Below are 13817 nucleotides of genomic sequence, written 5' to 3'. Positions count from 1 at the left end.
CAGTGGTTTTGCGCAGCGGCTTTTGAAGGTGACCTGTTCGCGCCATCGCGGGTTTGACTCCCGGTCATGGGTATTCATGGTTTCATTTTCTACAGCACGACGGCGCACCCCTGCGCATGTACACGCACAATACACACCAGAGACGATTTTTCCCTGGTTGTGAACGTTCGGATTAGTACTTTCACTCTAACAGGAAACGAGAAAGGTATATGACCCTTCGTTAATGTTGTAAGGACTTCCACTGCCGAAATTCTTTACAACAAGCACAGGCTAGAGTTGCCGCCTAGCCCCGAGTGAGAAAGGCGATTTAAGAAATCCCGTTGCTTGTTTCGCCCTATATCTCTGTCACTTACAGAAAATTTTTACCTAGCACCCAAGCTGTACATCTGCATGCACTCACAAGCCGATAAAATCAATGGAGTTTTGTGTGACCATATGGCAGATGCTTAAAGAGCTATAGACCTTAAATTTTTAATGATGCATTAGACGTTGGCGTAAATGCAACAACCTGTGGTATTCGCCTATGAGAAAAACATTTTATGATAGAATTTCTTCTTGACGGTCTCTGTTTTGTTTTAAGCAGCCGAACGCCGGCTCTGACTTGTAGATGGTGTTTAGATCACGTGAGGCTTGAAAAAAAAAAAGCGGCCACCGTCTCGAAGGCGTTGAGGTAACGAGCGTTAGCTGTATGGTTTACAAGATGTAGAAAACGAAGAACGCGCCGCTCTTCTCGATAAACGGAATGTAATACCCTTTGAGACGGGGTCGATTGCCACCATGCTCGGCTGCGCGTGCACTCACGCCGCCTAGCGGAACGATAGCCGCCTAGCACCACCTATGAGAGAAATTATGATTCACATCTACAAGTTCTCGAGTTGCACTTCCTCACAGTATGTACCAAACGCAATGCGCTTCCTTCGGGGGGTCAAGGTAGGCCTAGAATACGGCTTGCGGTGCGATATGGTAACGCTTCGATTAGTAATTGCATGTATACAATGTTTACGTATTATTTAATTGTGGTTTTATGTCTAACGCAACCCATAAGGTTTTTTTTGCCTACCAAGATCGGTATACGACTGTCCCCTGATGGATTCCCGTTGTTGTCGGAATATATATAGCGGAACGAATGTATGCATGCTTAGCGGTCCCGCAACGAGGCAGTTTTCCTACCCGTTTTGGGATATTTTTTAGTGACGGGGGGGGGGGGGATTTAGAGGGCACAACCAATTTTAATGGCCGCCGTCTTGAATTCGAGAAACCGAATCTATGCCGTCATTTCGCCCCCTGACGTCATCCTTACATAGTTCCACCACTATCCACAATATTGGACCATGACGTCACGATTGCTACGCGCAGGTGGTTGTTTCTACAATGCTATTGTAGATGGCGCGACAAGTCTAAATGCCAGATGCGCTTTTTTCTAGTTGCAGCCACAGATAGCGCTTTGATCTTAGGGAGCCAGGGGACCTCACGAAATCAGTAAATGTGATGAGTAGTTGCTGCCACCGATGGCGTTGTGATCAAGGGTCGTAGCAGACCCCACGAAATTTCGAAACGTGAACAGTAAGAGCTAACGCTCCTAAAGAAATGATAATATACATCGTTTATTGTCATTCCAGCTCTTGAAGAGCCAGGAGATGAGTGTAGTAGTGAATTAAACCTGTGTGTCTGCGATTAATAATAATTATAATATATAATTGGTTTTGGGGGAAAGGAAATGACGCAGTATCTCTCATATACCGCTGGGCACCTGAACCACGTCGTCAGGAAAGGGATAAAGGAGGGAGTGAAATAAGAAAGGAAGATAGATGTGGTGTAGTTGAGTGCTCCGGAATAATTTCGACCACCAAGGGACCTTTAACGTGCACTGACATCGCACAGTACACGGGTGTCTTAGCGTTTCGCCTCCATAAAAACGCAGCTGCTGTGGTCGGGTTCGAACCCGGGAACTCCGCATCTGTAGCCGAGCGCCCTAACCACTGGGCCACCGCGGCGGGTCATGTCTGCGATTCAGTTTTCGATTTTCATGCCTAGCATGACTTACCCACCAACTACACCTCACAGCCATCATTCGGTTGATGAAACCGAAACTGAAACCCAGAAGAGATTCGGGTACACATTGTTTAGTGCTCACATGCGAAAACCCCGCGCTGAGTCGATGAGGAACGAAAGCCCAGGAGAAGCTTTCGCTATCCGAGATGCGCGATAAAAAGTGTGTCTGATGTCAAGCGCTTTCGGGAGCACTGCTCTGAGTCTTTGGCCGACAGCGCAACCAATAGTAACGCTGGGCCCTGCGGCATCGGCTGCTTCAATGTCTGCTGCGCATGTGCAGCTGCACAAAGATGGCGAAAAAGTAAAGAGGGGCGGGGGTGATAGCGTATGAGGGTTAGGGTTCGTGCAAGTGTGTAATCAACATGTGGTTGCACAGCGCACAATAGGGAAAATAGACAACACGAGTGTTCGAGCTGTGTTCTTTCCTTGATGTGAACAATTCAACCAAAGCAAGGGGGATAGAAATCGGGATAGCAGTGGCATCTTCAGAGATATTCTCTCATTCGTCGTGTCTCTGTCGGCTGCGTCTAATTCCAATCAATGGTAGGCTGCCCTCAGTCCAGGGCTCCGCTCGCCACTGCCGCCGTGTGAGCTCGCTGTACCATATCTTGTTGGTCTTCACAACGGTCGCTGGACAGCAAGTCTCCCACTGCTCGGCACTCGGGTTTTGTGAAGGTATATTGGGGTCCACTTCCATGGTTTGAAAGGCCCATGTGGTTGATATAGCTTCGGTACGAACTTGTCTGCCGTTCTTTTGTGCGCGCTGTCGTGCAAAAATTTTAATTTTTTTTTCACAAGAATGTTAGACGTGGAGCTTCCACTTGTAAGATAATGTGGACACGGAACGACATTCGTCCTGTTTCCTAAATAGCAGAATTAGCAGTTGAGCACTGCGTCTGCAGTTCGTTATTATTGTGTTTGGAGACGGTGAGTCCGGTCATATACCCGCTGGGCGCACTTACGCAGCATTCTCGCAACGTTCCCTCTGTCAACAGTCTCTTTTTCTTATTTTCCTTTCCATTGAGAATGCTGTCTCTCTTCGCGGGCTGACGTGGCTTATCGGAATGATTTTCGTGCAGATCTGTCTCTTTTTTCTCTTTGATCCACACCCTGATGTACATTCATTCACAGACTAATCAGGCTGGACGCTCTAGTGGAGAATTTCGCGAAGTCAATACCACGCTTCTGTGCGGCCGCGAACCAGTTCAAGATCGGCGCGCGAAACCGCACTGCTTGTTGCGTTGTGTGCATGGTTTGTCGGCACACCGAGGCGTTGTCTGAGTTTTAAAGCCTCAGCTTTTGTTGGCACATGACCGGCATCGACGGAAGTTGTAGACGGAAGCTGTAGATGGAAGTTGTCCGCAAAAGTGCCCGCACGAACTTGCATATTTGTAATAAATAGAAGTGATAGTAAATAGTAAAATCTGTAACAGATTGTAATAATGATATCTACTAATAGTGGCAGTGCTAGAGATAGTGGTAGTTATAGTGAACATGAGAGCTCCCGATAATGAGAGTTAGTGCTAGAGATAGATACTATTAGTGATGATGATGGTGATAGTGAACGTTGGAGATATTGGTGATGATAGTAAGGTAGAAATAAATAAAAAGAAAACAAATAAGATAAAACTAACAACACAAATTAAAAAGAAATGTACCAAGCAATAAACAATAGAAATAAAAATAAAAATGCAAAAATAAGGGTAAAGAAAAAGGAATACAAATAAAAGAAAAGAGCAAAAATGGAGGGCGTCAGAGACGAAATGGAGACGCTTTTTCATTTCCGCTCTTAAGCAGACTTAAGTGCATAGCTGTATTGAATTATTTGCTTAAAAATATAGCTTACGGATCAGGAGAACGCTGCAAGCTGACGAGTTAAAAGGGGTGGTAAATGTTAATGCGCTTGTTTTTAGTTGCCGGCAATATTCAGCGAGAATGGGGCCTGGAAGCTTGCATCCTCTGCAGTGGAGCGCTTTCAGGAACTTGATTGTGAAAGGAACACCGTCTTCATATTTGATGAAGTGAAGGGCGTAAACCTATATGTGTAATTACTGGGACCTATGAGTTAATAATCATTGCTCAGCACACATCACTAACGCAAAGCACCATACTTTTTTGCATGTATGCCCCTGTAATCGCAGGCCTCGTTACGGATTGAGTGGACCGTGATGTTCTATACAAAAATAATGCGGGGAGTTGTGGGAAGGGGGCGAGGGGCAAGGGGGTCATATAATGGTTTAGTCAAGCTAAATTTCGCAATTTTTCGCCTTGCACTTCGTTGTAATCTCATGCCTTTGCCGTGACTGGATGTATGACCTCAGAAAGGGGCGTATGGTAAGCATCGATTAGATTACGACGATACGATTGTATCATTGTGGGCTTTGATTCACTACTTTCCTTCCATCGGCTGCTTACGAAACAAGTTTGAAGCTCTATTATCTTGGCTTATACCCAATCCACATGGGCGCTTTGAAAGTCTATTGAACGGAGCTCACAGTGCTTGAAATTATCAATCGCTATCGAACTCGAAGGACCTGTGTCACTGCTAAACAAAGAACCCGATTACCGCATGGAACCTTCGTCATCTCACACCATGGTGTTATGGCGCCACCGACGCCGCCAATAATTTGCAGTCATGTAAGCAATCAGCATGTAGTAGTGGAAGTAAGTCAGACCTGGAATAGTTAAAAACGAAATGTTCATTTGTTACTGTAATATTCTTTACTCTTCAAATTGCCCCTGTTCTTTCGGACAAGCTGTGCACTAGGATTCTTGATCTGATGAAGAATTTGGGTTGGTTATTTTAGTTTCGTTGGTAGCAATCACGTTCTGCTTGTTGCAGTGTTATGTATGCCGGCCTGTCTTGTTTTCTCAAAAAGAAGTTCTAGATTTTGATGTTTGCAATTCTTCAAACATGATACTGCTGCGATTCGTTTCCCAGTACCTCGCTGAGTGTGGCTCTGCGTCCGGGAATGCGCAATAGGCTGCTCGAAGGCCTTCGAAATCACGATAGAGTTCCAGGGCGGTCCGTTGACGCGACAGACTGCTAACCCGGTGACCGTCGGAGCCGCCCCTGCAGCCGCACTCGGTTGGCCTTTGATTCGACAGACTATGCTTTCGAAGGCAATCGAAATGATCATGTGACAGGGGGATCACAATGCGAAGCTACCATAACAAATTTATTCAGGTTGATTGCGCACGTGGACTGCGTGGTAAATCAGTTGTAGCTATAATGGGGCAACATATATCCACATGATGCACGAACAGTCCCTGTACCGAGGTCAGTGCATAAGGAGGGTAATGGGAATATATATTTGCTGCAGATGGCAAACAGTGGTCGAGGGAGTGGTGCCTTATAAGGAGGGCACATACTTAATGATACAAGTTCGCGACTCTGAATTGGCAAAGCGTAGACGTGAAAGCATTTTTAGAAATAAAAGTGATCACTCCTATTTTTGAATTTGGTAGATTAAGTAGAGAAATGCGAATAAAACAATATCGTGTATGGCATTGCCCGCCACTGCCTTGTTTCAAAAGCGACACTCCTTACTTCAATCCAACCCCATGCTGCGTAGTGTGACCACAAGGAATAACCAGGTTTTCCTATAAAAGGTTCTTGACTGGTTTTGTCAAAGGGCTCTTGGTCATTTATCAACAGCGCGGGAGGCCTTCAGCGGTGATGTGCACCGGATATTCCGTGTAAGAAACAACGCTGCAATTATTTAGACCACCTGCATTTCGTTTGAAATCTTGATAGAGGGCTTTTTTTTTGCTGTGTATACTGGGAACATACAGAATGTTTAGCAGGAAATTTCAAAAAAAATATCTATGATAATTGTAGGCAAGCTCTTTGTTTTTTGAGGCCAGGAGAGGACTTTTGCTGACTAAGACACATAAGGTTCCACGAGATTTACTGACTAACACATTTTGCTGACTAAGACACAGTGAGGTTCCACGAGATAGACACGTTGTGCGTTGCGCGCGGAAAGGAGGAGGAAACGGTTGAACACTTGATTCTTTTCTGCAAAGGGCTTCACCCTATAGTGGAAAGCAGCGGGGCTGATTTATCCAAGACATTGGGGTTTAAGGACACTGAAGGGAATGTAGATTTTAAGCGGGTAGAAGTAACCAAGCGAAGATTATCTGATTTGTGGCTAAAATCAAGACAACTGTAATATTTCATAAGTCATGGCTAGGTGGCTTGAGCCTGTGCCAGATTTAAAGGGTTCAGCCGGTCTATTCATCGATCTATCCATTAATCGCTTCTAAAATGCGGCTGTGGCCTGAAAGCATTCGAAGAGTGGTTTCAGAAAGCAACGCACAGGCCCTTTTTCTTACGCTACAACACTGGGCACGGCGCTGGTCTCGGAACTAAAGAACTGCTTCAACATGAGATTACACAGGACACGTCCGTGTGTCATGCTTATTATATTTCTGCCGACATCTTTGTCAAGCGATTATAATACGCATATCTGGCACACGAGCTGCAGATTGCAATTTTACGGCATGCTCACAGATTATCCCAGGTTCATAGTGATAAACCTGTTTTCAGAACTACAGATAATGTATTTACTACATTGGAATCATTGTGAAAGCACGCATTCTGTTGTTGACTCAAGGGGATAATGGAGCGTACCCACTTGGCCAAGACACAAATAGCGCCTGAAATGTGCTCAGAAACTAAAAAAAAAGAATGCAGATCTGGCGATTTATTTTTGATCAAGTCGAAACCTGTGTGATCTGTAACTGAAACTGAGAATATAGCCTTACTTGTAGCCATTAAAAACATTTAGTTACCAATAAAGAAGAGCAGTAGCCGGATGACAGAATTCGGAAAACAACGTGCATGACATGACAGCGATTTCTTGTCTCAACGAAGCATTAAATGGAGGAAAACACATTCCGGCTGCTTGTCCCATAAATAGAAGAAGCGAGAGACAGAAACAACCTCGAAAGAAAAACTTACACCGTGCTGTCGCAATAGGTGCTGTAGCAGGCGCCTCCATATAGAGGAGAAATAGGGGCAGGTCTCTAAGAAAAGATCGATAATTACGCATTAAGCACAAGGGGGGGGGGGCAGTGGAGAACCCGCCAGACCAGACCTACGCGGGTAGAATACAGGTAGCAGGTACGTACGCGACAACGCAGACGCGTGAAAGAAACGTCAATATTGCGCGATCGCCAATCTTTACTACACCGCGTAAAGAGAAGGTGCGGGAAATCGGGATAGGAGGTAAGTGTTGAGGCTAACAATTCCTTCAAACGCAGACAGCTGCGAACCTGGCTGCTGTAATATATGCGCAACGCGGAAGCATACTCATTACTGAGCCTTATATGAGGGGCCCTCGCGAAGGTATTAATAAACACACGGGGGGTACCAAAATTTTGAGCGAGCGGTGTGCCTGTGCCTCTGCAGACGCAGTTAAAGACGAACACAGAGGCAATGAATTCGTCAAAATTACAGCAGAAGAACGAAAAGCTGTGCAACTTACGCAAAACCAGGACAACTGCTAAATATTCGCCGAAATAAATGAATGAGTCGGGAGGGCGGTGTGAGAAAGACAAATCGAGGAGGAGAAAAATACGGACACCGGTCGTTTGCACGCAGTGAGACGTCTTTCGCAATGAGAACATTAGAGCGAGAGGTCTAGATTTGCAGGCATTGGCACTATGGCTAAAACTTCATTAATTACGGCACTGTAGATGCCCAGATGTTAACTGATCAGCGTGAAAGACCAATGGCCACATCTTGGATTCAGATGGGCAAGTGGGCTTGTAAACGCCCCTAAGACTAAGTCGGAGGGTGTCTCCCTGCTGTCCTCACGAGACTACATCGGCGGATGGCGATTCAAATCAAGTTTCCCTAGCGTTTCGGACGGCCTCATCGTGGGTCTACACCGCGGACTAACTCTTTTGAGCGCGCCACATAATGAGTTAGGAACGCGCTGATCGGGTGATTGGCGAAGGAGGCAGACGTGTGTGAGGCGGCCACACATGCCTGGTCTGGTGGTCTGCAAACTATTTCGCGAGTGCCGAACTGCCATCCATCAGTGGTCCCCATGTAGTGCGGGGTGGTGGATCTCGGAGCAGCCTGTACCGCCTCCAAGTAATTTCCCCGGAGACGAAAGTAACGGGGATGCAGCTTACTGCGCGACGCATGAAGCAGCCAAGTAACAACTGATCAGGGGAAAGAGGCCGACCAGGGGGAGCTCCCGTGGCCAGGAGAACTTGTGGTCATCAACCGATGTTCACGCTTTCAGCCACCCCGGAAAACAAGAAGAGAATGCAGGAAACGTACCAGAAATTGAAGAGCAAGCGCAGAAGCATCTGGTACTCAGCCGGAACCAACGGGCGCACCGAGATCGCAGAGCAGCTCGAGAATCAGCACGCGTTCGAAGCGCAGGGAGACGGGCAACGGTTGTCCTCACTTCATCTACGTCTTCCGTCTACCTGGTGGCCACGAGAGACTGACAGGAGCACGCTCTATGTCTGATTTGTGCTACGTAGAAGACGACGATTCACGGGCAGTGCCGTGGGACGGAGCAGATAGCGTTATGTTGAGGCAGGCGACGCTCTGCAATGCACGGCGCGAGAGGTGGTGCAGTTTAACACAAGGCTGAAGACATCAACATCATCATCTGTGGCCGCAGCATAGCCGAATTTTTGAAGCTGATAATTAATAGTATCACATTGACTATTGATTGGATTGAAAAACATTTAATTCGTCAGAAAAGGCAGAATGCAGACGATCTGTGCTAGGTGGGTATCAGTCCACGGCTGACAGCGACCTGGGTAGCCCATTCAATGACCCGGGTTTGAACTCCCAAGTCTGAGCTGACCAACACGGCCTCCCACTGCTCGAGAGTAGGAACCTGTATTAGAGATTTCGGGGGCGGCTCCTCGTTACAATTTCACAATAGGTGATCATAAGTGGCTAAATCACCACATAATGTACATGCAGGGTCGTATTCACCGGGGTAGAATTTTGACAACAGGTAAGGCGTCATGAAGGATCGCGTCTGGAGTCGCCTCCAAGTGGTCTCCTGCTCCTTATTAAATGGCTTTGTCTGGAGGAGGGAATATCCTCCTTTCAAGTTTATAATGATTAGTAATATCGTGAAAAAATGATAGGTTTTCCTTCGAAAAACTCTCAGCAACGACAGCGTCCCCTGCTCGGCTGACGAATCCTCGAGCTGTTATGTGTGCCGCTTCGTTACTAGGGTTCCCCGTGTGAGCCGGGACCCATATCAATTCAATAATTTTGTCTAAGTCTTTGGTTTGACCCAATATGCTCATTGCTGCCTGAGAAATTCTGCCCCTTGAAATGGATTAGTTTTTATTATTGCTTCTTAAGTTGTAGAGTGTTCGGACTTTCCAATATTTCTAGCCTGTTTTTAAGAGCAAGATTTCTCTCTTACACACACTGAGACTCCTGTTTTGTGAGGTCGATATTTCATCACTCGGTCTGGACTGATGCTTAAGAACTTATCGCAGGCGCTAAATTTCTCAATGACCAGAAGTAGTGCTCCTCTTTGTGAGTGAACAGAAGTGTGAGAGTGAAAAACTTAATCAGCTCTCGAGAGTATTAGACGTCGAATCCAGTGGTGTGTGTCTCATCTGTGCTGCTGAACTCACATTGTGCGCAGGTTCGTCGGCCTGTGACGCTTAGGACTACGCCTAATACTATCTGCCGGTGCACCCCAACACTACATCTGCCGAGTTTCGTTGTGGTGAATTGCGGAGTCACTCCCGTGCACTGTGCTCCTGTGTAATAAGTTATCGCCCGGTATTATTAAAGTTTACCGAGTTCCACAAATTTCTTATGACACCAATTCAAAACATCAGTCTTTATTGTTCAATACAAGTGTTCTAACAGGGAACTCGCTTTTGCGGCTGAGCAATGTGTATGAATGTCGATAAATTGCGTTTAATGTTATAAATGAGAAGATATTAAAGAAAAAACTTTACCACGACAGCCATAGTATTCCATCTTCTGAATAAGGATGCGATGGTTGATGAGGTCGAAAGCTTTCGGAAAATCTAAAAAAGATGACTAACACCGTATCTTTATTTCCAAAGTTTTGTAATATCAGTGTAATAAAGTGTAGACATGTGGTTCTCATTTGGGAACATGCGCCATGAATCTATTGGTCAAAGTAGTTAAACATCGGATGCCATAGGGCATAGTCCATTTCACTGTGCGAAGCATGTAGCTGCCATATAGTTAATACAGCCTTTAGCGAAATGATTCAAAAGCTCCCCTGCATACTGCGTTTCCCTTTTAGTGCCATTAGGCATCGAAAGAGTGGTAACACCGACATATGTAAAGCTATAATATTTTGATACATCAGTGACGGAAGAACTGGTGACAGCAGCTTAGGCCCCGCAAATGGCAAGAAGAAACCTGTGGGCTTCCGCCAATCCAGAGTGAGACTACGCTGCCTTCGTTTAAATTTACAAAGAACAAACTGTACTACGTCCTTGACATTTCACTCTGAGAGTTCCATGCGGATTTCGCTCCAAGCTTTAAAGCTTCGGGCCACAGGAGCACAACACAATCAATTTGTGCCCCACACCTAGGCAAACGGGGTGCATGTCATCTAACGGGACATCCCTCACAATGTCTATACGGCTGTCCCTCTACAATACTGCGACCAGTATGACACTGCCCCTGCGCCTCAAGTGGTGCTGGACGACTGCCGAACATGGGCTGTTCAGTGGCTTCTGGTAGGCAGCCGACTTGATCGGCAAAACAAGCTCGGCAACTGATGAGGCCGCGAGCATATGCCAGGCTGATTGGCTCAAGCTGACATCAAAGGTAGGGCCAGCCGTCAGCTCTGACGTAAAGCCAGCTCTCCCTCAAAAACCAGATGACCCGATGTGGATCCTACCTGCACCGCCGGGCTACATTTACCACGGAACCTAAACACTGCGCTTTGGTATTATTCAGCACTTTTGGCGACACATTAAGTTCTATTGGACGTTTAATATCAGAGTTAAAAAAAAAATAATTTGGCACCGTCATTATCAAGCTCTTGTGGCTCGAAGCGACCATCGCAGAGTTTTGCTGGTTATGGCAGAAGTTTAGATGCAGAAAGGCAACCATGCGCCCTCCCGCCGGAAAAGCGCGCTCGCTTCAACATGTGCTGCTTTTACGATTTCCTTTGAGAATTAGGCGCCAGCGTGCTGCAAGGTGATTCTTTACTTGAAAATTAATTTCTTCTGTGTACCTGAGCTGTAAATGAGCTTGTGAAATATATTAGGTATTATTGTTGTGTATATTGTTAACGATTTTAGCAGCGCTCTGGTACGATTCAACAAAGGACGATCGCCCGTGAGCGCCTGAGCGTGTGTTACTTTTTTTAGGGCGTGCTTGCTTTATTAAGGCGCAATATCTTTTCAAACGGAAGCAGCGCTGACATGCTACATGTCCCCGCTTTAAGACGGTGGTGGTTGTACACTCAAATTCAGCCGCGCCAGCATGCCATCATCAGAATATACTTTGTTTGGGCGAAGAGCAGGTGTTTCTTTTATGACTACGCCAGCCGCATCTGTGACATTAGACGATGCAGCGTTGCGCACAAAATCATGGATGTACTCTTCAGTGCTTAGGTGCTTGGACAGGCAGGCGCCGTTCTGTAGTTTTTGCTATTCTGCAGCTGAGCGGCAGCATTGGGGTTTCGTATGCCGTGCTATCCAATGCCTCCAGTTCTATTTCGGGCTCATCACATCTGAGTGTGAAAAGCCCTTTGTGCGCAACTTTAACTGCGAAGTGATTTAAACCATAGGCAGCACTTCACCACTGTCTGCATTAGCGAGTACTGAATTGAGGCTCCGTTCTTGCTAGGCGGTCGTAGATAACCGCTTAAAGCACAGAGTTTGCTATCGGATATAGTCAAGGGTTCGACGAAAGCTCGTCTGGTCAGGCATAAGTAGAAGCAAAAGATTACAGTCACTGACCAAGTCAAAGAATAACAATAACAACAATAGCAAAAACTACAGAACGGCACCTGCCTGTCCAAGAGTTTGCTATCGCTGTCTCTGTGCTGTTCAGCCCGGTGTGCTTGCGGGGTGCCAAATCTAGCTGACTGAAGGAACTGCATTAAGCTTTTTCTATTATGTATGAAGGCAAAATGCTGAGGAAAATTTGCGCGTGCTTGACTTATAAAAAGCTCCCTTGATAACTCTTTCTCTAATAGATTTCACGAAAACCGTGCGGTCTTATGCAAGATTAAACCGGCATGAGTTGGTTGCTCACCGTGTAGAGCAGGCCTTTAACACATGGGAACCATTTGCGTCTGACTTGAACCGCTGCTATCATATTGTGGGCTGCCAGCTCACAGTTGCCGGCTTCTGTCCCACTCGTTACTGCTGTGTGCATTGTTCCACATTTTAGTACTTTGTCAGCTGCTACATTTTTTACTTACCACCGCACTGCATGGGATTAGAAGAAAAAACTGCCTTAGATGCTTCCGACATGCATTACTGTGGATCCGCTAGGTTTGTCTCGACTGCTGAAGTTTACAACTTTTACATCGTTGTTTTCTTACCTATAGGCAACTATGTAGATTTGCCATGAAAATAATTTATTTCCATCGTTCGCCACAAATGTGAATGTCCACGTGTTGGGGTGACTCAGTTGCGCCTTCCTCTTCCATTGTTTGCAATATGGCATGCCAAAAACATGTTGGCGAAAGTAGTGCAATCAGGTTCTTGAATGAGCTCAGCAGATGTATTTAAATAAACTGACACCTGCGCAAGTACTGCCTATAAAGCCAATTTGAATTGGTTGTATAAATGGAGGGTGGTTAAAAAGGAAATAAGTTTTTTACCGGACGTTTAGTTATTGCAACTAGAAAACTTCTTAATTTTGATTTAATTTTAATTTCCACTGTTACCCGCCGCGGTGGCTCAGTGGTTAGAGCGCTCGACTACTGATCCGGAGTTCCCGGGTTCGAACCCGACCGCGGCGGCTGCGTTTTTATGGAGGAAAAACGCTAAGGCGCCCGTGTGCTGTGCGATGTCAGTGCACGTTAAAGATCCCCAGGTGGTCGAAATTACTCCGGAGCCCTCCACTACGGCACCTAATTCTTCCTTTCTTCTTTCACTCCCTCTCTTATCCCTTCCCTTACGGCGCGGTTCAGGTGTCCAACAATATATGAGACAGATACTGCGCCATTTCCTTTCCCCAAAAAACCAATTATTATTATTATTGATTTCCACTGCATTTACCTTAGGGCAATGTGTGGAGGATACCATCCTGTGTTAGCGTATTTAGCGTTATAATGTAATCCTACTGTGCACAAAGAGCACCTAACAACCACATCCGACGTTTGACAACAGCAGTCTGTGTCATCACTTTCTAAGATCAGGTTGGAACAGTGGAGCCATCTTCAGTCATGCCATGGTATAGCTTTGAGTAATATAAAAACTATCTAAAACTTATATCGGAATTTGGAGGGCCTATGATTCACCATGCACTTGTATTTCCGTTCAAGAATTATTCTTCTGCATGGTGTCTAGTCTAATGGTAATCTTCAAGAGAAGTGAGCTTACTATTACGGTTGCTTGCAGTGCAACCAGTGTTCATGTCACTCTGAGTGCTGCTTGCGCAACATTACTGTCATGTGTAAGCAGCAACATAGTGCTGTGTCATGTAAGCATTTTCGATTATTCTGTGAACATCTGTGGCCGTAACGAAGTGTTCGTGGCGTCGTTCTCTTAAGCCAAAAAATTATTTAAATTTATCAAGTAGGAGCTGAGCA

The 13817-nt window shown here is 45.8% G+C and overlaps 1 non-coding gene across 1 annotated transcript; it reads left to right on the top strand.

Moving 5' to 3' along the window:
* The first annotated feature begins 12952 nt into the window (after positions 1-12952).
* Positions 12953-13024, top strand: TRNAS-ACU (transfer RNA serine (anticodon ACU)). Its single transcript has one exon. It is a non-coding gene; the product is annotated as a tRNA-Ser (tRNA).
* The last annotated feature ends 793 nt before the right edge of the window (positions 13025-13817 follow it).

This window comes from Amblyomma americanum, chromosome 10 (genome assembly GCF_052857255.1).
Source record: "Amblyomma americanum isolate KBUSLIRL-KWMA chromosome 10, ASM5285725v1, whole genome shotgun sequence".
Lineage (NCBI taxonomy): Eukaryota > Metazoa > Arthropoda > Arachnida > Ixodida > Ixodidae > Amblyomma > Amblyomma americanum.
Note: the sequence above shows the minus strand (reverse complement) of the source record. Positions and strands in the feature narration are given on the sequence as shown.